Raw genomic sequence first — 23,438 nt, 5'->3', positions numbered from 1 at the left:
TTTTTTTAGATATTTTGACTTTCGGTGAAAAACGATAGGGGATCAGTGACCTGTCATTTTGTTCCTTCCTTGTTGATTGTGAAATTCATCAGAAATGGATTCAAGCTATCCGGCGGGATGAAGGATAGCATCTAGCCTTCACAAACACCTGTGCATCTACTATATTTGATACTATGAAATCTAATCACAAACATAAACAAACATTACCAGAGAATAAAGGCTAATTGATTATGATAGCATTCAGCTACCATTGTTGTTGTTACAAACAATATGTTCACTTGGACAACTATAGACAGAACAAATCAATATCATAATGCTACATAAAAAGTAGAGGATAATTTACAAAGATAATCTATATAAACTATGTCTATGGTATACATACATTATAGCTAAGTGGATACGCTAAAGATTTGACATTCTAGTTAACAGCCGGTGCTTGCACTCTTCTTGCCTTGATACATATGTCCGAATCCCTCTTGGAACAGTTTGTACCCTCTGTTCATTGTTTTCTTTTTTGTGATGGAGTATTCCTCCACCAATCTTGCAACACTGGTGAAAGAACATTTTGGTAAATCCGTCAACAAAGTTGTGTACACTCTCTCCATTTTTCTAAAGCCGGGTATGTTTTTCCATTGTGTTGACACTTGACAGCTAATCCATTTTCACAACAATTACGTATTAAAGGATTATTAACCGAGAAAGCGAGATTAATAAGTGATTTATTATATTGCTATTATATAAACTTGCAAACTTCAGTATTGCCTGAATATGCTGCTGACAGTGTTGGGCTCGTTCACTTTCTTCACCTCCACTAGCTTAGCAGATGGTCCAGGTCGTTAGCTGGTAAGCTTTCAATCTGCATGTTTTTTCTGACACTGTTTAGATATTTATGGAGTACGTTCATGTCTGACTTTGTTTTTGTAATCACGTTTTTAGCTTCCTTGTTTGTAATGAAAATATGATTTGCGGATTGATTGTCATGGTAACCGGTCCGAAATGGTAAAATATCTGACCGGTAATCAGCCTATAAGAGCACGTGTAGCATCGCAGCCATATCATAATTCTGGTTATTGAGAGAAGGATCAATACCTCACTGCTTCTTGGTGTTGCAGTGTAGAATTCTTCAGTATTTTAGGGAATCAGATTATTTAGTTAATTTTGTTTAAGCATGAATTAACCATATTTAATATATTGAGACAAAATACATTTAATTGGCTAAATAATGTCATTGAACAAAACCAAATATGTGAGTAGAACTAACTTCATTGGTTTTACAATGTAGTGAGCGATCAATGCTCCTCCATAGCATTTATTTGGCATTGTGGGTCTTTAGACACTATAAGATGAAAGTGATGGAGACTTCCACACAGTGCATGACCTCTGCCTCATTATGGATCCAGTGCTGCTCTTCATCCAAGAGATAAATTGTTCGCAACATGCCCCCAATGAATAATATTCTTCTGAAGCCTCCATGTATCCCTATACGTCTCACTCCTTTGACCTGCTTCACCCGCTGTGTAGAAGGTGTAGGAAGGAGGCTGCAGCGGGTATCCTGTGTCAGAAGTGCCTATAAAAGACAGTTCAGTGTTGGCACAATAATGAATAGCAAGCTTTTTATTGCAGAAGCTTTAATAAGCTTCCGTTGGTTGCCACACAGCTTGTTTGTGCTTCGACACTTGTTTGGCTATTCCCGCGCACAATCAAGATGCAGCTTTTCCTCTTTCTGTCTTTGTACTTTATTCTTTACACTAAAACTCAGAAGAGATCAGTGTCCAAGTTAACTTTCATGTCCTTCTCCGAGGAACATATTTTGTGGCGCATTCAAAAAAAAAAAAGCAAAACAAATGATAAACTTAGCCACTTCAAATAACCAGTGGCAACAAGTGAAACGTTTGGTTCGAATGATAAAATGAGAAACATCACAAGCTGCATGCAAATAATGAAATGCTGGACATGAAATAGTGAATGTTGTGGTCAAATATTACAAATTCATGCAGAAATGCACAGGCCAGATGACGAGGAGCCAACAATCACACTATGAGCAGAGACCGAAATGAAAATAACACAATTAAAAGATGTTTGGGCATTAACAAGGATATGTCAATTAATAAGTATCCACGCAAATTAAATGCAGCTTCATATTTGACTTTGAAGAGGAACTCCATCGTTGTTCAACCTGGGCTCTCTCTCTCTCTCTTTTTTAAAGTTGTTCTGGGGTTCTTTTTTCATTTGGACAAAAGCAGACTCATTCAATTAAATTATTTTATTTTCCCACTTGTGAAAAGATGAAACCCAGAACATAGAAAAACAGACTAGATTGAAAAATGTTTGTTTCCCTTTAAGGTGTGGGTAACAGCTCAGTTGGTAGATGCTGTTTGTTACCCCAAAGGGTTGCTGGTTCTATTCTCGGCATACTGTGTCTGCAGGACAAATCAGATCTCAGCATTCTTCTCCCATGTGCCTTCCTACAAACTGTATCTGAACTGTCAGATTTTTTTCAAGAAAATGGTTCTCTGTGCCATTCTACCATGAAGCTGTATAACTGGTGATGCAGCTGTTTAAAAAGTAGCACTGTGCACAGTTTCTCCAATCACAGCCACAGATGCCTATAACATCCTCAGAGTCTGGGTGTCTTGCCTCCCCAGTGTCCTGCTTGTACAGGCTCTCAGTTTTTGAGAACTGCCTCCTCCAGACAGATTTACCATACAGGACCGTTCATTCATATGGTACGAGGAAGGCCACACCCTGGACAGGACACCAGTCTATCCCAGGGACATACATAGACAGACAGACACATTTACACTTGTGTGCACACTTACAGACAATTTATAGTCACTAATTCACCAAACTCACATGTCTGTGGAAGTGGGAAGAAGCTGGATCACCCAGATGGGAACCCATGCAAACATGGGGAGAAGATGCAAACTGTACACAGAAAGAGCCAGGCGGGAAGCGAACACATGATCTTCTTGCTTTGCGGCAACAGTGTAACCACTAATCCACCATGCCACCCCATACAGTACCATAGTGTTGTGCTTCTTAAGATGTGTTTACACATAACCAAGACGTGTTACGAATGTCATTTTTCTGTCATTCATGACACATTCCTGACATTCTTAATGTGACTTAACGCATCTGAATAGGTTTCTTAATAGTGCGTGTTTGTGCGTGATATTCTTGATATTCGTGGAGCATGTTTTTGCCTGTCAAAAAATCTTCCACGAATGTCACACACCACCCTCATTTCGTCTCACGTCATTGAGGTCGCAACTGAGCGTATTGATCCGTCTTGATGAGTATTGATCCTTAATAGAACGTGACAATGTTCGTAGTGGTTCCTGTGATGGTTCTTGGAGCCCAAACTGTCACGCGTTATTACGAAGTGACACGGAAACTGTCAAGTTTTGACACGACTTGTAACGCGGCGTCACATTTCACTGCGCGCCACGACAAATCAGTTTTCTGTCACGTGCGCACAATTAAACTCGGCTCCAAATGTCGTTCCACAGTTCCTGCTGAAGCTCCTCAGGACGCTCCTGCAGGTGTTCCACCTGCTGTTGGAACTGATGAGTGGGAGAACGAGTCTGAGCAACCAGAGGAGCAAGAGGAGACTCATGTGCTGCCCGACATCTCTGCACCTCCTCCAGTCTGGCGGAGGAAGAAGCGTGCGCACAATTAAACCCTGCTGCACCGCATTCAGTTTGACTGCTGACACCAAGTCGGCTAAAAGTCTCATTTCAGTGATCTTCAGCGTGCTCCTGCAGGTGTTCCACCTGCTGTTGTAACCGATGAGCGGGAGAACGAGTCTGAGCCAGAGGAACCAGAGGAGTGAGAGGAGACTCACGTTCAGCCAGATATCTCTGCACCTCCTCCAGTCCGGCGGAGAAAGAAGTGCGCGCACAATTAAACCCTGCTGCACGCATTCAGTTTGACTGCTGACACCAAGTCGGCTAAAAGTCTCATTTCAGTGATCTTCAGCGTGCTCCTGCAGGTGTTCCACCTGCTGTTGGAACTGATGAGTGGGAGAACGAGTCTGAGCAACCAGAGGAGCAAGAGGAGACTCATGTGCTGCCCGACATCTCTGCACCTCCTCCAGTCCGGCGGAGGAAGAAGCGTGCGCACAATTAAACCCTGCTGCACAGCATTCAATTTGACTGCTGACACCAAGTCGGCTAAAAGTCTCATTTCAGTGCTCTTCAGCGTGCTCCTGCAGGTGTTCCACCTTCTGCATGTGCCTGATGTTTGGGAAAATGCGCGAGACGAGAGCTGCATGAAGCCACACATCTGGCTCCGTCCTCCTCCTCCTCTCTGCGCCACTCCATGGCACAGAGCCCAACTACACATGCAGTCACAAAGTTCTTCTGAAAAACTGGAGCGATCTGAATTCGGTTGGATGAATATGGGTGTGTGTGTCGAGACAATTCTCCTCATTCACAACGTGACAGAACTTAACGATGCGCTGTTACACGCAATAGCGCGCAACAACACATAACACTATTCTTGACCGTGCGTAATGGTTCCTGATAATTCTCCAGCAACACGTGCCATTAATCTTAACGTGTGGTAACAGGTTGCAGCAGTTCCTGAGAACACCTGACGCCTCTGCCCCGAATCATCACATTCGTGATCAGCGGCCAAGAATGTGCACTTCGTGGCATTCGTGACTTGTCATCGTTATGTGTAAATGCAGCATTAAAGAATGATGTAAATGAACCCAAACATATTCAGTGACTTGGAAATGTTCACACGTATCCATCCTTAATTTGTCTAAAGAGAATTGGCTGTAAAAGTGATGACTTAGTTGTATTCAGCTTTAACATGCATGTGTGTATATATATATATATATATATATATATATATATATATATATATATATATATATATATATATATATATATATATATATATATGCCAGTTTTCACTTGGGGTATCAGAGGCCAAAAGTATGGAGGGAATATTACAAAAATCAACTGTCCAAATACTTATGGCCAGACTGTGTGTTCCACACACCCCTCAGCTCTCTCCTCTTATCCATCTCTATCTTCCTGTTGCTCATTTTCCTTTCATTTCTCTATTGCCTTTGTCCTCATTCTTTCACTGTCCACTACCCGCCTGTGTGCAGGGGCCGAACCACTTATAAGAAATATAAAAAAAAATAAAGATGGTGGGGATAAAATCTGAGAGATGGTTTGCAGAAATGATGAGAGACAGTAAGAGTGAAGTGAAGGAGAAAGAGCAGAAGGGGTAAAAGGAGGGGTAGAGGTGTGAGGTGAGGAGCGGCCGAGGCTTAAGCGGTGCTGACAGGGACACATTTGCTCCAGAGCTGTGGAAATGTGTTGTGTGAAATTGAAACGGCGGAGCATCAGGAGCAGTTATTTGCAATAAATTTCAACTGCTTGAATGCTTTGAAGGCTCTCCACCTCTTTCATCCTCAGCATTCCCTTTCTTTTCCATTTTCTTCCTACTTCCCCTTAGCCATCTTTTTGTCTTCATGTGTCTTTTTGTGTCTCTCTGCCTTTACTCCCAACTTCCGTTCTCTTCTTTTTTATGTTGGCGTCTCTCAGACCTGCTGAGCACCATGTCCACATTTGACAGGTGATGTCCAGGCTTTGCTTCTTGTCCACAGGACGCTCTCATCCGCTTTGTGCCCCCCCAACACTAAGCAGCTGTGACAGGCGCCGAGGCTGTCAGCCAGTCAAACTGCAGAATTAATTTGTTTAATTTCATACCTTTTCATTAAGCTAACAACCGAGCAAAAACAGTGTCAACACATCCAATAAAATTTGCATTTGCACTATTTTTTTTTTTTTCTTTTGCGTAGGTTCTGGCAAACAGGAGATGAAGGGTGGTGGTGGTGATGGGAGGCGGATATTAGCACCGTTTGTAGATTGGACTTAATGTATTTATGCCAAGATGTAAAGGAGTGTTTCTAATTAAAGAAGGCAATTTCCAATATCATATTATTCAAGTCCATCTCTCCGTAGGGTAGCGTCGCACCGATAATTCTGGCAGGGAAAATGGGAAGTGACACAAAGATTAGCACCACAACCTCATCTAGACCTGTCAGGTTTATGAGGATCTCAATGAAACTGTGAAGAAAATATGAATTATTCTTCTAATATCATGCCCACCACCCTGTCATCCCTTCAGAGAGCGCTCTATGTTAATGATGCAAACTGTGAGGTCACGGGCGTGAGTATTGTGTTGGCGTTTTCTGGTGCTTCTGCTATGTTCAGGTACAGGAGCTGCAGCAGCAGCACTGTGCACTAACAGGCCGGCTGAACCAGACTATAAATTAGGTGAATAGTCATGATCACTGTAACTGGAATTCATTACTTGTCTCCTACTGTAGCTTGTCAATCACTGTCAAACATTCTGAATATATTTTACCCAATGGACAGAGAGGCTTCTGCAGGAATTATTGCTGTCTGGATGGTGTGGGTTGAAAACGCAAATCAGTGCTGCTTTAAATTCATATGGAAATCTCAGTCATCGTCACGCTTTCCACTAGAGTTTATGAGAAATGAACTAAAACTTATATCACAGTATAATGTCAAAGTACAGATTGTAATTGTAAATGTCACTGTATATTTGTCTTAAAATTTCAATACGTATGTTTCTGAAAGAGTAAAGCACTGCCATGGCAATGATACTCTTAACTATACAGTATTATTAGGGCACATTTCACAAAGGCAGTATATATATGGCCTGCGTGACTGCCTACATTGCATTTGGGGTTGGGGCCTGATACAGTCAATCAATCAATCAATCAATTTTTTTTATATAGCGCCAAATCACAACAAACAGTTGCCCCAAGGCGCTTTATATTGTAAGGCAAGGCCATACAATAATTATGTAAAACCCCAACGGTCAAAACGACCCCCTGTGAGCAAGCACTTGGCTACAGTGGGAAGGAAAAACTCCCTTTTAACAGGAAGAAACCTCCAGCAGAACCAGGCTCAGGGAGGGGCAGTCTTCTGCTGGGACTGGTTGGGGCTGAGGGAGAGAACCAGAAAAAAGACATGCTGTGGAGGGGAGCAGAGATCGATCACTAATGATTAAATGCAGAGTGGTGCATACAGAGCAAAAAGAAAAAGAAACAGTGCATCATGGGAACCCCCCAGCAGTCTACGTCTATAGCAGCATAACTAAGGGATGGTTCAGGGTCACCTGATCCAGCCCTAACTATAAGCTTTAGCAAAAAGGAAAGTTTTAAGCCTAATCTTAAAAGTAGAGAGGGTGTCTGTCTCCCTGATCTGAATTGGGAGCTGGTTCCACAGGAGAGGAGCCTGAAAGCTGAAGGCTCTGCCTCCCATTCTACTCTTACAAACCCTAGGAACTACAAGTAAGCCTGCAGTCTGAGAGCGAAGCGCTCTATTGGGGTAATATGGTACTACGAGGTCCCTAAGATAAGATGGGACCTGATTATTCAAAACCTTATAAGTAAGAAGAAGAATTTTAAATTCTATTCTAGAATTAACAGGAAGCCAATGAAGAGAGGCCAATATGGGTGAGATATGCTCTCTCCTTCTAGTCCCCGTCAGTACTCTAGCTGCAGCATTTTGAATTAACTGAAGGCTTTTTAGGGAACTTTTAGGACAACCTGATAATAATGAATTACAATAGTCCAGCCTAGAGGAAATAAATGCATTAATTAGTTTTTCAGCATCACTCTGAGACAAGACCTTTCTGATTTTAGAGATATTGCGTAAATGCAAAAAAGCAGTCCTACATATTTGTTTAATATGCACTTTGAATGACATATCCTGATCAAAAATGACTCCAAGATTTCTCACAGTATTACTAGAGGTCAGGGTAATGCCATCCAGAGTAAGGATCTGGTTAGACACCATGTTTCTAAGATTTGTGGGGCCAAGTACAATAACTTCAGTTTTATCTGAGTTTAAAAGCAGGAAATTAGAGGTCATCCATGTCTTTATGTCTGTAAGACAATCCTGCAGTTTAGCTAATTGGTGTGTGTCCTCTGGCTTCATGGATAGATAAAGCTGGGTATCATCTGCGTAACAATGAAAATTTAAGCAATACCGTCTAATAATACTGCCTAAGGGAAGCATGTATAAAGTGAATAAAATTGGTCCTAGCACAGAACCTTGTGGAACTCCATAATTAACTTTAGTCTGTGAAGAAGATTCCCCATTTACATGAACAAATTGTAATCTATTAGACAAATATGATTCAAACCACCGCAGCGCAGTGCCTTTAATACCTATGGCATGCTCTAATCTCTGTAATAAAATTTTATGGTCAACAGTATCAAAAGCAGCACTGAGATCTAACAGAACAAGCACAGAGATGAGTCCACTGTCCGAGGCCATAAGAAGATCATTTGTAACCTTCACTAATGCTGTTTCTGTACTATGATGAATTCTAAAACCTGACTGAAACTCTTCAAATAGACCATTCCTCTGCAGATGATCAGTTAGCTGTTTTACAACTACCCTTTCAAGAATTTTTGAGAGAAAAGGAAGGTTGGAGATTGGCCTATAATTAGCTAAGATAGCTGGGTCAAGTGATGGCTTTTTAAGTAATGGTTTAATTACTGCCACCTTAAAAGCCTGTGGTACATAGCCAACTAACAAAGATAGATTGATCATATTTAAGATCGAAGCATTAAATAATGGTAGGGCTTCCTTGAGCAGCCTGGTAGGAATGGGGTCTAATAAACATGTTGATGGTTTGGATGAAGTAACTAATGAGAATAACTCAGACAGAACAATCGGAGAGAAAGAGTCTAACCAAATACCGGCATCACTGAAAGCAGCCAAAGATAACGATACGTCTTTGGGATGGTTATGAGTAATTTTTTCTCTAATAGTTAAAATTTTGTTAGCAAAGAAAGTCATGAAGTCATTACTAGTTAAAGTTAATGGAATACTCAGCTCAATAGAGCTCTGACTCTTTGTCAGCCTGGCTACAGTGCTGAAAAGAAACCTGGGGTTGTTCTTATTTTCTTCAATTAGTGATGAGTAGAAAGATGTCCTAGCTTTACGAAGGGCTTTTTTATAGAGCAACAGACTCTTTTTCCAGGCTAAGTGAAGATCTTCTAAATTAGTGAGACGCCATTTCCTCTCCAACTTACGGGTTATCTGCTTTAAGCTACGAGTTTGTGAGTTATACCACGGAGTCAGACACTTCTGACAATTCAGTCGGCAGCATCTCACTGAAAGTGCACCTGCCGTTGAACTTTTTATCAACTTAAGAATATAAAAATTTAAGTATACTCACCACCTTCATTATTATTATCCTGCAGGCAGTGGTGGGCACAGTTCAGATAATCTGATAATAGATAATTATCGACGCTAATGTTTTTGCCCATGGATTAAGTTTAAGTTCAAGTTCAAGTTTATTCAGCACTTTGCAGTAAAATAAAACAAAGTAAAACAAAACAAACTGATTTCTCAGCCAGTCAACCCATGGAACTGAAAGGGTGTAGGTAGAAGCAAAGCTTATATACACCTAACCCTTTTACCTCAGCAACTTCTACTTATCACAACACAACCAAAACAAAACAAAGTGAGCAGAATAGCAAAACACAGACATCTTAAAATAATCAATAAACTCAAATTCCTCATCATATCCATACCAATAACAACACACATTGCATAATCCAAAAATAATAATAATAATAATACAAAATCAATAACTTAATTGTCCATACTTTAACCAACAGCTATATAGTCCTTCAACAATAAATTGAATTTTCAGAGAATTTAGACAATTTTCACATATTCAGAAAACATCAGTTCCTTATATTGGCATTTAAACTGAGTGACATTTGGACATCGCTTGCGTTCCTTCAACAGATTACTCCATATATTAGTGCCACAAATAGAAACACAAAAGCCTTTTCTGGTTGTCCTAGCACCAGCAATTTTAAAATCAGACAAGCCCCTTAAATTATTATTTTTCCTTCTCTCTCCTTAAAACAATTCTTGAATTCTGAGGGGCAGTTGCTTATTTTTCACTTGATAAATTAATTGCACAGTTTCAAACATAATCATATCATAAAGTTTTAATATTTTAGATTTAATAAAAAATGAATTGTTGTGATCTCAATAACTTACATTGTGAATTGTTCTTAATGCTCTTTTGTGAAGAATGAATAATGATTGCAATGTGGTTTTATAATTATTGCCCCAAACTTCAGCACAGTAAGCCAAGTAGGGAGCAACCAATGAACAATACAGATTACGAAGTGATTTGCAATCAAGAACATGCCTTATCTTATTTAATACTGCAATACTTTTTGACACTTTCTTTTGAATATGTTGAATATGAGCTTTCCACTTAATTCTTTAACCTAAAATAACACCTAAGAACTTATTTTCTTTGGCACACTCTATGATTACCCCTGAATTTAAATGTCTTTATTGTAATTCCCAAATAACATTATTTTAGTTTTAGACCAATTTTGTGATAATTTATTAATAACAAACCATCTCTTTAACTTCATCATTTCAATATACTATAAATCAGACAATAATTGCTGCAGATTTTCAACAAAACAGGTTGGTATCATCTGCAAACAGAACTGCCTTAAACAGATCCAAAACTGTGTACAAATCATTAATGTACAAAATAAATAATTTTGGTCCCAACACAGAACCCTGGGGAAGCCCACAAACAATGTCCAGATAAGAAGAGCAGCAATCTCAGAGTTTAACAAACTGTTTCCGGTTTTGTAAGTAATTTTTAATCCAGTTCAAAGCCACCCTTCTGATCCCATACAGTTCCATCTTTTGAAATAATATGTTGTGATCTATTGTATCAAAAGGCTTTCTCAGATCAAAAAAAAAAAAAAAACCTCTTACTATTTCCCTTTGGTCCATATGGCTACTGATCTCCCCTCTACTGAATCGAGCAGAGCCAGTGCAGTGGACCTACCTGCTCTAAAATGATATTGACTTTCATCCACCAAGTTATGTCTTTCAATAAATTTATCCAGTCTGCTATTGTAAAGCTTTTCCAATATCTTAGAAAATTGTGACAATAGAGACACAGGCCTGTAATTTGCAAAGAGTTGTTTACTACCAGATTTAAGTAAAGGTATCACTTTTGTTGGGAAAGTGTAGGAACACGGACCCACAACAGGGGGCGCAAATGAACGGACAATGGAGGAAGTCAAATAACAACACTTTACTGTTGTGAATAAGCACAACAAACACAACAGATTACAACAATAGACAAAGAAGTCAATTCACAAAATGTGTCACGTGGGCAGGCTCGAAGATAAGAGACGTCTGTCCAAAGCAGAACCGGAACCACACGATTTCCTCCGCCACCGAACCCCGGGAATACTGGAGCCGCCAAGTCCCGAACTCCCAGGTGGCCACTGCCTCCGCGTGTCGGATCTGGTACTGCTGGCGAGGAACAAAAACAGTTAAATGTGGGTGCGTTTGCACCCAGCAACCCGTATGGCGGGAAAACCACCTCCACCTCTCGTCGGAAGAATGTCTGCTATTTAACGCACAAAAGTAACAAAGTGTTAATGTCAAAAAGACAACACAGTCGGCTGAGTACTGTACCTCCTAGGTAGAGTGATATCTCGGCAAAGAGGTGGAGATGTCGTCTTGCTGATATACCACTGCTGATCAGATGATTGGTGACAGCTGTCATAGGCAATAAGTGACAGCTGTCACCCCGGCTGCTCCTGTGAGGCGGCAGCGCCCTCTGGTGCCTGGAGCCCGCACTCTAGACAGGGCGCCCTCTGGTGGTGGTGGGCCAGCAGTACCTCCTCTTCAGCGGCCCACACAACAGGACCCCCCCCTCAACGGGCGCCTCCTGGCGCCCGACCAGGCTTGTCCAGGTGGCGGCGGTAGAAATCGGCCAGGAGGGCCGTGTCCAGGATGAAGCTCCTCTTCACCCAGGAGCATTCTTCGGGTCCGTACCCCTCCCAGTCCACCAAATACTGGAAGCCCCGGCCCATCCTACGGACATCCAAGAGCCGGCGCACAGTCCAAGCCGGCCCGCCATCGATGATCTGGGCAGGAGGCGGCGCCGGACCCGGAGCACAGAGGGGTGAGGTGTGATGCGGCTTTATCCGGGACACATGGAAAACAGGATGGATCCGCAGTGAGGCTTCAGCTTCCGGCCTCACTGCGGCTGGACTGATGACCTTAAGGATTCTGAAGGGACCGATGTAATGGTCCTGTAGTTTAGGGGAGTCCACTTTCAGGGGAATGTCCTTTGTGGACAACCACACCTCCTGCCCTGGCCGATACGCAGGGGCCGGGGTCCGCCGACGGTCTGCATGGGCTTTTGCACTCGTCCGGGCCTTTAGCAAAGCAGAACGGGCGGCGCGCCACACCCGACAGCACTTCCGCAGGTGGGCCTGGACCGAGGGCACACCGACCTCTCCCTCAACCACCGGAAACAAAGGGGGCTGATACCCCAGACACACCTCAAAAGGGGAGAGGCCGGTGGCTGAAGACACCTGGCTGTTATGGGCATACTCGATCCAGGCCAAATGGGTACTCCAGGCCGCCGGGTGCGCGGCCGTCACGCAGCGCAGGGCCTGTTCCACCTCCTGATTGACCCGTTCTGCTTGCCCGTTGGTCTGAGGATGATACCCGGACGAGAGACTCACCGTGGCCCCCAGTTCCCGGCAGAAGCTCCTCCAGACTTGCGAGGAGAACTGGGGACCGCGGTCGGAGACGATGTCTGTTGGAATCCCATGCAGCCGGACGACGTGGTGGACCAGGAGGTCCGCTGTCTCCTGGGCAGTCGGGAGCTTCGGGAGGGCCACGAAGTGGGCCGCCTTGGAGAATCGGTCCACTATCGTGAGGATGGTGGTGTTGCCCTGGGACGGCGGGAGGCCCGTGACAAAATCCAGGCCGATGTGGGACCAGGGGCGATGAGGCACAGGCAGCGGCTGGAGCAGTCCCGATGCCCTGCGGTGGTCAGCCTTGCCCCCGGCGCAGGTGGTGCAGGCCTGGATATAATCCCAGACGTCGGCCTCCAGGGACGCCCACCAGAAGCGCTGCCGGACAACTGCCACGGTCCTACACACCCCTGGATGACAGGAGAACTTGGAGCCGTAACAGAAGTCCAGGACTGCAGCCCTGGCCTCTGGTGGGACGTAAAGTTTGTTCTTCGGCCCAGTTCCGGGATCCGGGCTCCGTGCCAGGGCCTCCCGGACGGTTTTCTCTACGTCCCAGGTGAGGGTGGCCACGATAGCGGACTCCGGGATGATAGGTTCCGGTGGATCCGACAACTCCGTTTTGACTTCGTCTTCATGCACCCGGGACAAGGCATCCGATCTCTGGTTTTTGGTCCCGGGGCGGTAGGTGATCCGGAAGTCAAAATGGCCGAAGAACAGTGACCAGCGGGCTTGCCTGGGGTTCAGCCGCTTGGCGGTCCTGATATACTCCAGGTTCCGGTGGTCAGTGAAAACCGTGAATGGCACGAACGTTCCCTCCAACAGATGTCTCCACTCTTCAAGAGCCTCTTTCACCGCAAGGAGTTCTCGATTGCCGACGTCATAGTTCCGTTCAGCCGGGGTCAACCTGCGTGAAAAGTAGGCACACAGGTGAAGTACCTTATCGGTCTCTCCGCTCTGGGACAGCACGGCTCCTATCCCTGAGTCAGAGGCATCCACTTCAACCATGAACTGGCGGCTAGGGTCGGACTGCACCAAAACTGGCGCAGTAGAGAACCGTCGTTTCAACTCCTTGAACGCGGCTTCGCACCGATCCGACCAGGTGAAGGGGACTTTTGGAGAGGTCAGGGCTGTCAGGGGGCTAACTACCTGACTGTAGCCCTTAATGAACCTCCTATAGAAATTAGCGAAGCCGAGGAACTGTTGCAGCTTCCTACGGCTTGTTGGTTGGGGCCAATCTCTCACCGCCGCAACCTTGGCCGGATCAGGGGCGACGGAGTTAGAGGAGATGATAAACCCCAGGAAGGACAAAGACGTGCGGTGAAACTCGCACTTCTCGCCCTTCACAAACAGTCGGTTCTCTAACAACCGCTGCAGGACCTGACGTACATGCTGGACATGGGTCTCAGGATCCGGAGAAAAGATGAGACTATCGCCCAGATATACGAAGACGAATCGGTGCAGGAAGTCCCGCAAGACGTCATTAACCAAGGCTTGGAACGTCGCCGGGGCGTTGGTGAGGCCGAACGGCATGACCAGGTACTCAAAGGGACCTAATGGGGTGTTAAATGCCGTCTTCCATTCGTCTCCCTTCCGGATCCGAACCAGGTGATACGCATTTCTAAGATCCAGCTTAGTAAAGATTTTGGCTCCATGCAGGGGGGTGAACATGGAATCTAACAATGGCAACGGGTATCGGTTGCGAACCATAATCTCATTCAGCCCCCTGTAATCAATACATGGACGAAGTCCGCCATCTTTCTTGCCCACAAAAAAGAAACCTGCCCCCATCGGGGAGGTGGAGTTCTGGATCAGCCCGGCAGCTAATGAGTCCCGGATGTAGGTCTCCATTGATTCGCGCTCAGGTCGTGAGAGGTTGTACAGCCTGCTGGACGGGAACTCAGCGCCTGGAACCAAATCAATGGCACAATCGTACGGACGGTGCGGGGGAAGGGTGAGTGCCAGATCCTTACTGAAGACGTCAGCAAGATCGTGGTACTCAACCGGCACTGCCGTCAGATTGGGAGGGACTTTGACCTCCTCCTTAGCCTGTGAACCGGGAGGAACCGAGGATCCTAAACACCCCCGATGGCAGGTTTCGCTCCACTGAACCACCACCCCAGACGGCCAATCAATTCGGGGATTGTGCTTCAACATCCATGGGATGCCCAAAATCACGCGGGAGGTAGAAGGAGTTACAAAAAACTCAATCTCCTCCCGGTGGTTTCCAGACACCACCAGAGTTACTGGTTGTGTCTTGTGTGTGAGTAAAGGGAGGAGGGTGCCATCTAGTGCCCGCACCTGCAACGGCGAAGGAAGCGCCACCAGAGGGAGCCCTACCTCCCTTGCCCATCTGCTGTCTAGCAGATTCCCTTCTGACCCCGTGTCCACCAGTGCTCGGGCTTGAAGGGTTAAATCCCCGCTCAGGATTGTGACTGGGAGTCGTGTGGCAATTTGTGTGTGTCTCACTTGAATGTTTTGACCCCCCCTTAGCCCAGTCTCTAAGGGCGAGTGTTGTCGTTTTGGCCGTTTGGGGCAGTTTCTCTGTGTGTGCTCAGTTGAGCTGCAGAGAAAACACTCTCCACGGATTAGCCTCCCCATTTTGGCCCTGTGCGTTTCCCTAACAACGTCAGCAGGGGGAGCTGTTGCCCCACAAAGCGCTGCGGCTGTGGAGCGTGGGGAGGGTGGCCCCTTTTCGAACCCGGAAGGGAGAGGGGCGGCGCGTATCCAGTCACGTCCTTCGCCTCGCTCCCGACGGCGTTCCTCCAACCGATTGTCTAACCGTATAACGAGATCGATAAGCCCATCTAAATCCCGCGGTTCCTCCTTAGCTACCAGCTGCTCCTTCAGAACCAACGACAGTCCGTTTATGAAGGCGGCGCGGAGCGCAACGTTATTCCAGCCGGACCTCGCAGCCACGATGCGGAAGTTGACTGCATAAGCGGCTGCGCTCTCACGTCCCTGTCTCATTGACAGCAGCATGGTTGAAGCGGTCTCTCCTCTGTTAGGGTGATCAAACACTGTTCTGAACTCCCCCACAAACCCAGTGTATGCTGATAACAACCGTGAGTTCTGTTCCCAGAGCGCCGTAGCCCAGGCGCGTGCTTTACCCCGAAGCAGAGCAATCACATAAGCTATTTTACTAGCATCTGACGCGTACATGACGGGACGTTGTGCGAAGACGAGCAAACACTGCATAAGAAAATCCGCGCACGTCTCCACACAACCTCCGTACGGCTCAGGAGGGCTTATGTATGCTTCAGGGGATGGTGGGAGGGGTTGTTGAACCACCACTGGAACGTTTATATCCTGCACAGGGTCGGCAGGAGGACGAGCTGCAGCAGCGCCCTGAGCGCTCGCCGCCATCTGTGCGGAGAGAGCCTCCACCCTGCGGTTCAGGAGGATGTTTTGCTCAGTCATTTGATCCAACCGAGCCGTAAAGGCGGTGAGAATGTGCTGCAGCTCACCAATCACGTCTCCTGCAGACGCCTGCGCTCCCTGCTCTCCCATTGGTCGTTCAACAGCCGGGTGACGCCCCTCGGAGTCCATGACGCTGGCCGAGATATCCTGTTGGGAAAGTGTAGGAACACGGACCCACAACAGGGGGCGCAAATGAACGGACAATGGAGGAAGTCAAATAACAACACTTTACTGTTGTGAATAAGCACAACAAACACAACAGATTACAACAATAGACAAAGAAGTCAATTCACAAAATGTGTCACGTGGGCAGGCTCGAAGATAAGAGACGTCTGTCCAAAGCAGAACCGGAACCACACGATTTCCTCCGCCACCGAACCCCGGGAATACTGGAGCCGCCAAGTCCCGAACTCCCAGGTGGCCACTGCCTCCACGTGTCGGATCTGGTACTTCTGGCGAGGAACAAAAACAGTTAAATGTGGGTGCGTTTGCACCCAGCAACCCGTATGGCGGGAAAACCACCTCCACCTCTCGTCGGAAGAATGTCTGCTATTTAACGCACAAAAGTAACAAAGTGTTAATGTCAAAAAGACAACACAGTCGGCTGAGTACTGTACCTCCTAGGTAGAGCGATATCTCGGCAAAGAGGTGGAGATGTCGTCTTGCTGATATACCACTGCTGATCAGATGATTGGTGACAGCTGTCGTAGGCGATAAGTGACAGCTGTCACCCCGGCTGCTCCTGTGAGGCGGCAGCGCCCTCTGGTGCCTGGAGCCCGCACTCCAGACAGGGCGCCCTCTGGTGGTGGTGGGCCAGCAGTACCTCCTCTTCAGCGGCCCACACAACAACTTTTGTCACTTTCATACTGTTTGGAACAATTCCAGCTTGAAATGATTTATTAAAAATATATGCTAATGGTTTTGCAATTTCAGTAATTATTTGCTTTACTAAAGACATATGTACATCATTATGATCCGTTAACTTTTTACTTTTACATGTACTAACTACCTTAATAATTTCCCTTTCCTTTACTGGACCAAGAAACTGTATGTGAATTTCTGTCAATTAATTGCTGATTTTCCCATTAGCTGTGTGGAATTTCAGCTGCCAGAGCTGGTCCAACATTAGCAAAGAATTTATTAAAACTATCCACTACTTGATTCATGTCATTTTCATCTTTGTTCTTATACGTAAAATATGTTGGATAATGGATAGTAAATTGATTTGGATTTATTTGTTTTATTAGCATTCAATATTTTCCATGTTTCCTTCATGTTATTTTTATTGTCATTTAGTATTTTTCCAAAGTATGATTTTTTACATTTCCACATGATAGTTGTTAATTTACTTTTATAGTCCTTATATTTAATCTCTACCTCTCTTGATTTAGTTTTAATAAGTTCTCTGTATAGCATTTTTTTCTTGCAAGCCATTTCAATTTCAATTTATTTTCATTTATATAGCGCCAAATCACAACAGAGTTGCCTCAAAGCGCTTCACACAGGTAAGGTCTAACCTTACCAACCCCCAGAGCAACAGTGGTAAGGAAAAACTCCCTCTGAGGAAGAAACCTCAAGCAGACCAGACTCAAAGGGGTGACCCTCTGCTTGGGCCATGCTACAAAACATAAATTACAGAACAATTCACGGACGAATATACAAGAAATGCTTTTGGCGCACAGGAGGATCGCCAACACAAACACAACTCCCATCTCTGGATGGAGCTGCACCTTAAACAGAGACAAAAAAAACAGAATCAGGCATCAGAAAGACAAGAAATACTGTATAATTTGTCAGCATTAAACAGCAAGAACAACAGAGAAATATTAAGGTGATCGCCGGCCACTAGCCCTAGGTCTTTAGGGCTAGTGGGACCATTTGAAGACCATTTGAAGATCTTTAGTTATCCACGGATGAACTTTATATTTATTCTTAATTCTATACTGTATAACTGGTCAATTTTTTGTTGTATATATTGAGTAATATGTTTTCAAATTCTGAATATGCCAAGTTAGCATCCTGTTTTGTGTAAATGGGATTCCAATTCTGTAAAAGTAATCTGTTTTAAGGCAGTGATAGCTTCTTCAGATTCCAAACGCTTGCAATATTGTATTTTCTCAGTACAATTGCTATTTAAGTTTAGATCAATTACTGTAAAAATTGGTAAATGGTCACTGATATCATTAATTAATAAGCCACTTAGTGTTTTGGTATCAATATCATTCATAAATATATTACCATTGAGAGTAGCTGAATGTGAAGTAATTCTTGAAGGCCTCGTGATTTTTGGATATAGTTTTAAACTGTACATAGTATTCATGAAATCCTCTGTCACTTTGTGCTGACGTGGATTTAAAAGATCAGTATTTATATCTCCACATGATCTTTAATTTTGTACTTAAGCCTTTTGTCACCATATAATGCTACTCCTCCTCCTCTATTTTGCCTATTCAAATGATTGAATTCATAACTTTCCAATTCAAAATTCCTATCATCAGCCTCTGCAAGCCAAGTTTCTGATATGGCAATTATACCAAAAGGATGACAAAATTGTTTTAAATAATCCTTGATATTCCCTAAATTTGTGTACATACTCCTACTGTTAAAGTGGATTATTGATAATTTCCCATCATTTGAAATGCGGTTGTTGTATTGTTCATCTGTGTAATACTGACAGTTACTATTTCTAAAGGAATAGAAATGGTTATCTGGATCTGTCTCATCTTCCATATCCTGCATATGGTGCTCAGTATACTGATGAGATTGTAATTCCTGAACAGAAGTAAAATCAAAGGAATCAGCTGTCATCATATAATAAAAAGTCCACAAACCAACCGCCCCTCCCCCAAAAAAGCAGTCAAATTAGGTCTCACACACATAATATGAAAGTCATTTTCCAGAATTGTTTATACCCCAAGTTCATTTGACAGCACAAACATAACCCTAAATGAACGAATAACAATACCCATACTTAAATTTTTCCAAGTCCACAAGTTCTCTTACCACTATGATTTTAGCTTCCTCCAGAGATCTGTTTAACTTAATCATCACTTTACAGTTCCTTGTCCAAGTTGCTTGTATTTTTTGTTGTTTCTGGAGGATTCTGGCTTCTTTAGCTATATCGGCATTGTTTTTTTTTTTGCCAGGTGTTCATTAACATACACATCAGTTCCTCTCAGCTTTTTAGACTGTCTCAACAATTCATTCTTAACTTTTCTGTTCACAAACCGCATAATGATGGCTGGCTTGGACTTGATGTCTTGGCCTTGGAGGTAAATGACAGTCTGCAATGTCACTGTTGTTAATATGGATTTTATTTGAAGAAAAAAAGCTGTTGACCTGCTGCTCCAGCGAGTGGGTTTCTTCCGGTGTTTCTTCCATAGCACCCGTGCTGCTAGCTGCTGCCCTGGCATATGACCGATGTCTAATATTTAATCCCGTTACAATTACATCAACCAGTCTGGTATATTGCTCTAAATCCTCCACGCATTTTTCCAGAAGTCTGTTTTTTTTCTTTTTCCTGCATCATTTTCCTCAGCTTATACACCTCCTTCAGCAGCCCCAGTAATTCAGTCTGATTTTTAACCACTCACTAAGTTCTTCAGACATAAAATTCAGTGACTGCTTAATCTCCTCCAGTTCCTCACCATTTATTGCTTTCTTTGGTGGCATGATAATAGCTAGCTTAGCTACAGCGGGCTAGGTAGCTTAGCCAGCTAACAATTAGCCTGGCCCTGCTTGATGGCTTCCTGCATTCTAACTGTAGCTGTGAAGTACAGTAGCTGCCCCTGTAGCGATGGTAGCTGCCCCTGTGGACTCTTGCTGTGAGCTGGGTAGGCCACCGACTCTGCCGTAAGGCTGTACTGGGCCTCCGACTCCACCAGGGCTGGATTGGGCCTTCGATTCGGCAACGAGTTGATTACCAGGATGTATCTGCAAATCTGCCACGAGGCCGAGCTGGGCCTCCGACACTCATGGGGCTGCTGTTGGCTGCTGTAGACAGGATGGATCTGCTATGCCACTGCTGCAAGGCCAGAATGGGCCTCCTACGCTGTCATGGCTACTGCAGGCTGGGTTGCTGGGTCTCCGGCAATCAAGAGACAACGGGCCAGGATGTGCCTGCTACTCTGAAACAGACCTGAATGGCAGGCCCGGCACTGCCACCAACTACAACTCGCTTGTTGCTCCACTCACTGCTTGCTGCTCCACTCACTGCTCGCTGCTCCACCCTCACTACTCGCTGCTTTTCAGATAAGTTTTAAAACCATCAACGGACCAGTTATCTTCCGATAATTTTAGTTCTGATAACTTTCAGTCCAATAACATTTTTTTTTGCCGGTAAAGTGAGCAAAGTTTAACAGTCAAAAACGTTTATAAACCCTAAAATCAAACATTTTAGTCCATCTGTTGTGTATTTGTCACAGACTGGCTGCCTGTCGCTTCCTGATGATGTCATCATTAAGCACAAGACGTGATTGGCCGGTTGACGCAGGGAGCATTGTGGGTAGTGTAGTTCAGGTTCACTTTGGACATTACACTGTTACCGTACGCTCGACACAAAAAAAAAAGAAGAATTTTAACATTATTTTATTTTATTTCTTTGTGGCTGACGGGACAATTTAATTGCCAAGACTCGTGGGGGAGAGGAGCTCTCAGGAGCTCTCACAGCACAGCTGTGTGTACAGAGGGACTTTTCTTCACCGTTTAGACACTGTTTTGGATAAAAAAAAGGATGCTTTATTTCTTCAGATGAATCCCACTGAAACTACTAGGCAAAGAATTTATATTTACTGACTTACTCTGCCAATCAATGCGTTAATGAACGCATTTCGGTTGTTTAAGCCGCATGGTTCAAAACGTGTGAACCATTAGTTTGTGTATGTAATACAGAGATAAACTGTGACTTCTAATACTGTGTTTTACTGCTTTTGAAAGATGATGACAGTGTTTGGGGTTTTAATTTTGTATTCAATCATTTTTCATACGTTCTTATATGTTTGTGATCCTTGAATTTAGTGTAGAGGAGAAAGTGACTTCTCAGTCACAGCAGTCGTGAGTTTTTTCAATTGCTCAAATTGTTTAAATTGTTTAAAAAATGGTATTCATACGTATTTTCTGTTTGTGATTTCTTTCCCAGTCACAGACGGTCCAGTAAAAAGTGTTCTAAATTATTTTTTGTTGCCACTATTACTGTCTACAAATCATTTCTGTCTGTTTTAGGTGCGTGCTGATTACAGCATACATGAATGATCCACAGCCTCACAGATATTTTGCGACACAATTATTCTAATGCCTGGCTAGAGTTTAAGCAAAAATTGTATTCACTTACAAGCTCAGATGAGAGCCAAGAGGGGTTGAATCATGAACTGAAGTTGATTTAATCCACAATTTCAGGATGTCAAGGCCACGGAGAGATATTATGTGAAGGTATTGATGCAATGACTGTATACTATGCAGATGTGTGACAGTCAGTCAAGCGTAATCATAATTATAATAGTAAATTTATTTGTAGAGCACTTTCAATCGAAGCGATGCATAACAAACAATTCGAGATAAACAGGTTAAGAACAAAGTTAAAATCATAATCAAATGATGATGTAACAGTATAATTATAATTAAAAACTATCACCACAGCTCATGACTCATGTGTAGCAGAAAATAAGTGGGTCTTCAACTTCGCTTTAAATACTTCAACAGAACAAGCCTGCCTGGTGTCAAGAAACAGGCTATTACACAACGTTGGTGCACAAAAGGAAAAAGCTCGCTCACCAACAGTCTTTTTCCGGACCGTTGGGACACACACACACACAGTAATGTCAAAGCCTCATGAATTCCAATATGACCATTCAGGCTGAGGTCACATTGCAAAAAAATCAGACCTGTATCTGATTCAGGACCACATATGGAAGTGGTCCAAATAGGAATTGTAAATATCAGGTTTCATATGACTTGTGCTGTTCATATTGTCCTGAAAAATATCACATTTGAGACACACATGAGCAACAAAGTAACATCTTTGACTTTGATGTCAATCATACAGCTACTATGGGTTGTCTTCAAATAATTTACTTAATGTCACATCTTTCTAATGCATTACACTGTAAAGAGTATATAAGTAATGAATGTTTTTTGAGTGCAATGATAAGAATATTTGTGTAAGTTGAAAGATGTAACTGCGACAGACTGGCGTCCTGTCCTAGGTGTACCCCGCCTCACGCCCTATGACTGCTGGGATAGGCTCCAGCCCCCCCGCAACCCTTAATTGGACAAAGCAGTAGAAGATGAATGAATGAATGAAAGATGTAACATGCAATTGAACGAGATATCAGGCATCTAGCTTTCAACTAACAAAGTACTTTTTTAATTTCAGAAATGGAAAACTTTCATAATTTGTTTTATATGACACCTAAATTATCCGCATCATTTGATATGTGACTTATAATTATTGAGGTGTTTCTTCTCAATGCAGGAATCTGAGGACAGAGAGACCCTGCAGTTCATTGTAGCTGGAAGGCAGCTGCTGACACACTGATGGCTCATGCGAGAACCTGAGTAGCTTTGCTCTCTGTGTGTGAAAACACATCTGTTTTCATAAAAGGGACCTCTTTTAATTTTTTGTCTAATAGTGTAAAAAGTCCCTTCGGCTGCTCCCTTGTTTGCACTCGGGGTTGCCACAGCAAATCCAAGGTGGATCTGCATGTTGATTTGGCACAGGTTTTACGCCGGATGCCCTTCCTGACGCAACTCCACATTACATGGAGAAATGTGGCAGGGGTGGGATTTGAACCCAGAACCTTCCGAACTGAAACCAAGCGCATTAACCACTTGGCCACCACCCCCTACTTGGCCACCACCCTCTTTTTTGTCTAATAGTGTCATTCGAAGTATTAAATTAAACTATTTTTTACAGTTATTTTCAAAATTTGCATTTTCTATCAATAATTATTGCGTTAAACAAATTCACTAAAAATAAATTGCCACTAGAGGTGCTGCATTCAAACCAGAAGTGTGACGTACCTGTATGGGGAAATGTGTTAACAATACAACAGAAAGGTATAAGCTCTGTACTGGTTAACCATTTAGAATTTATGTCATGTCCTCAGCTACACTGATAAATGGTTTCCTTTTCAAACGGACCTCCTACAAAGACTTCCTTTCTTCTCGGCCGTTTGCACTCACTGCGACAGCTGGCTTCGGTCTTCTTGACCGGACGTGACGTGATTAAGCTCCCTTGGTAGATAGTATGGCTAGTAGCTTGATATCGTGGCAATACACGGCCGTCTTGATGGAGATATGTCCTGGGTTACACCAGCGGCTGTTACATGATGAGTCCCACCTTTGCTTTTCCTGCACACTTTAGTGTCTCTGTCAGCTCTCACAGCATTGAATCTCAGCAGGT

The 23,438-nt window shown here is 43.8% G+C and overlaps 1 protein-coding gene across 1 annotated transcript in view; it reads left to right on the top strand.

The window, feature by feature from the left end:
- LOC117512653 (cadherin-4-like) overlaps positions 1–23,438 on the top strand; it is a 990,586-nt gene that overhangs the window by 190,250 nt on the left and 776,898 nt on the right. The gene's annotated exons all lie outside the window — the stretch shown is intronic.

Source organism: Thalassophryne amazonica, chromosome 6, assembly GCF_902500255.1.
Source record: "Thalassophryne amazonica chromosome 6, fThaAma1.1, whole genome shotgun sequence".
Lineage (NCBI taxonomy): Eukaryota > Metazoa > Chordata > Actinopteri > Batrachoidiformes > Batrachoididae > Thalassophryne > Thalassophryne amazonica.
The sequence above is the reverse complement of the archived record's forward strand: the minus strand, read 5'-3'. Positions and strand labels throughout refer to the sequence as shown.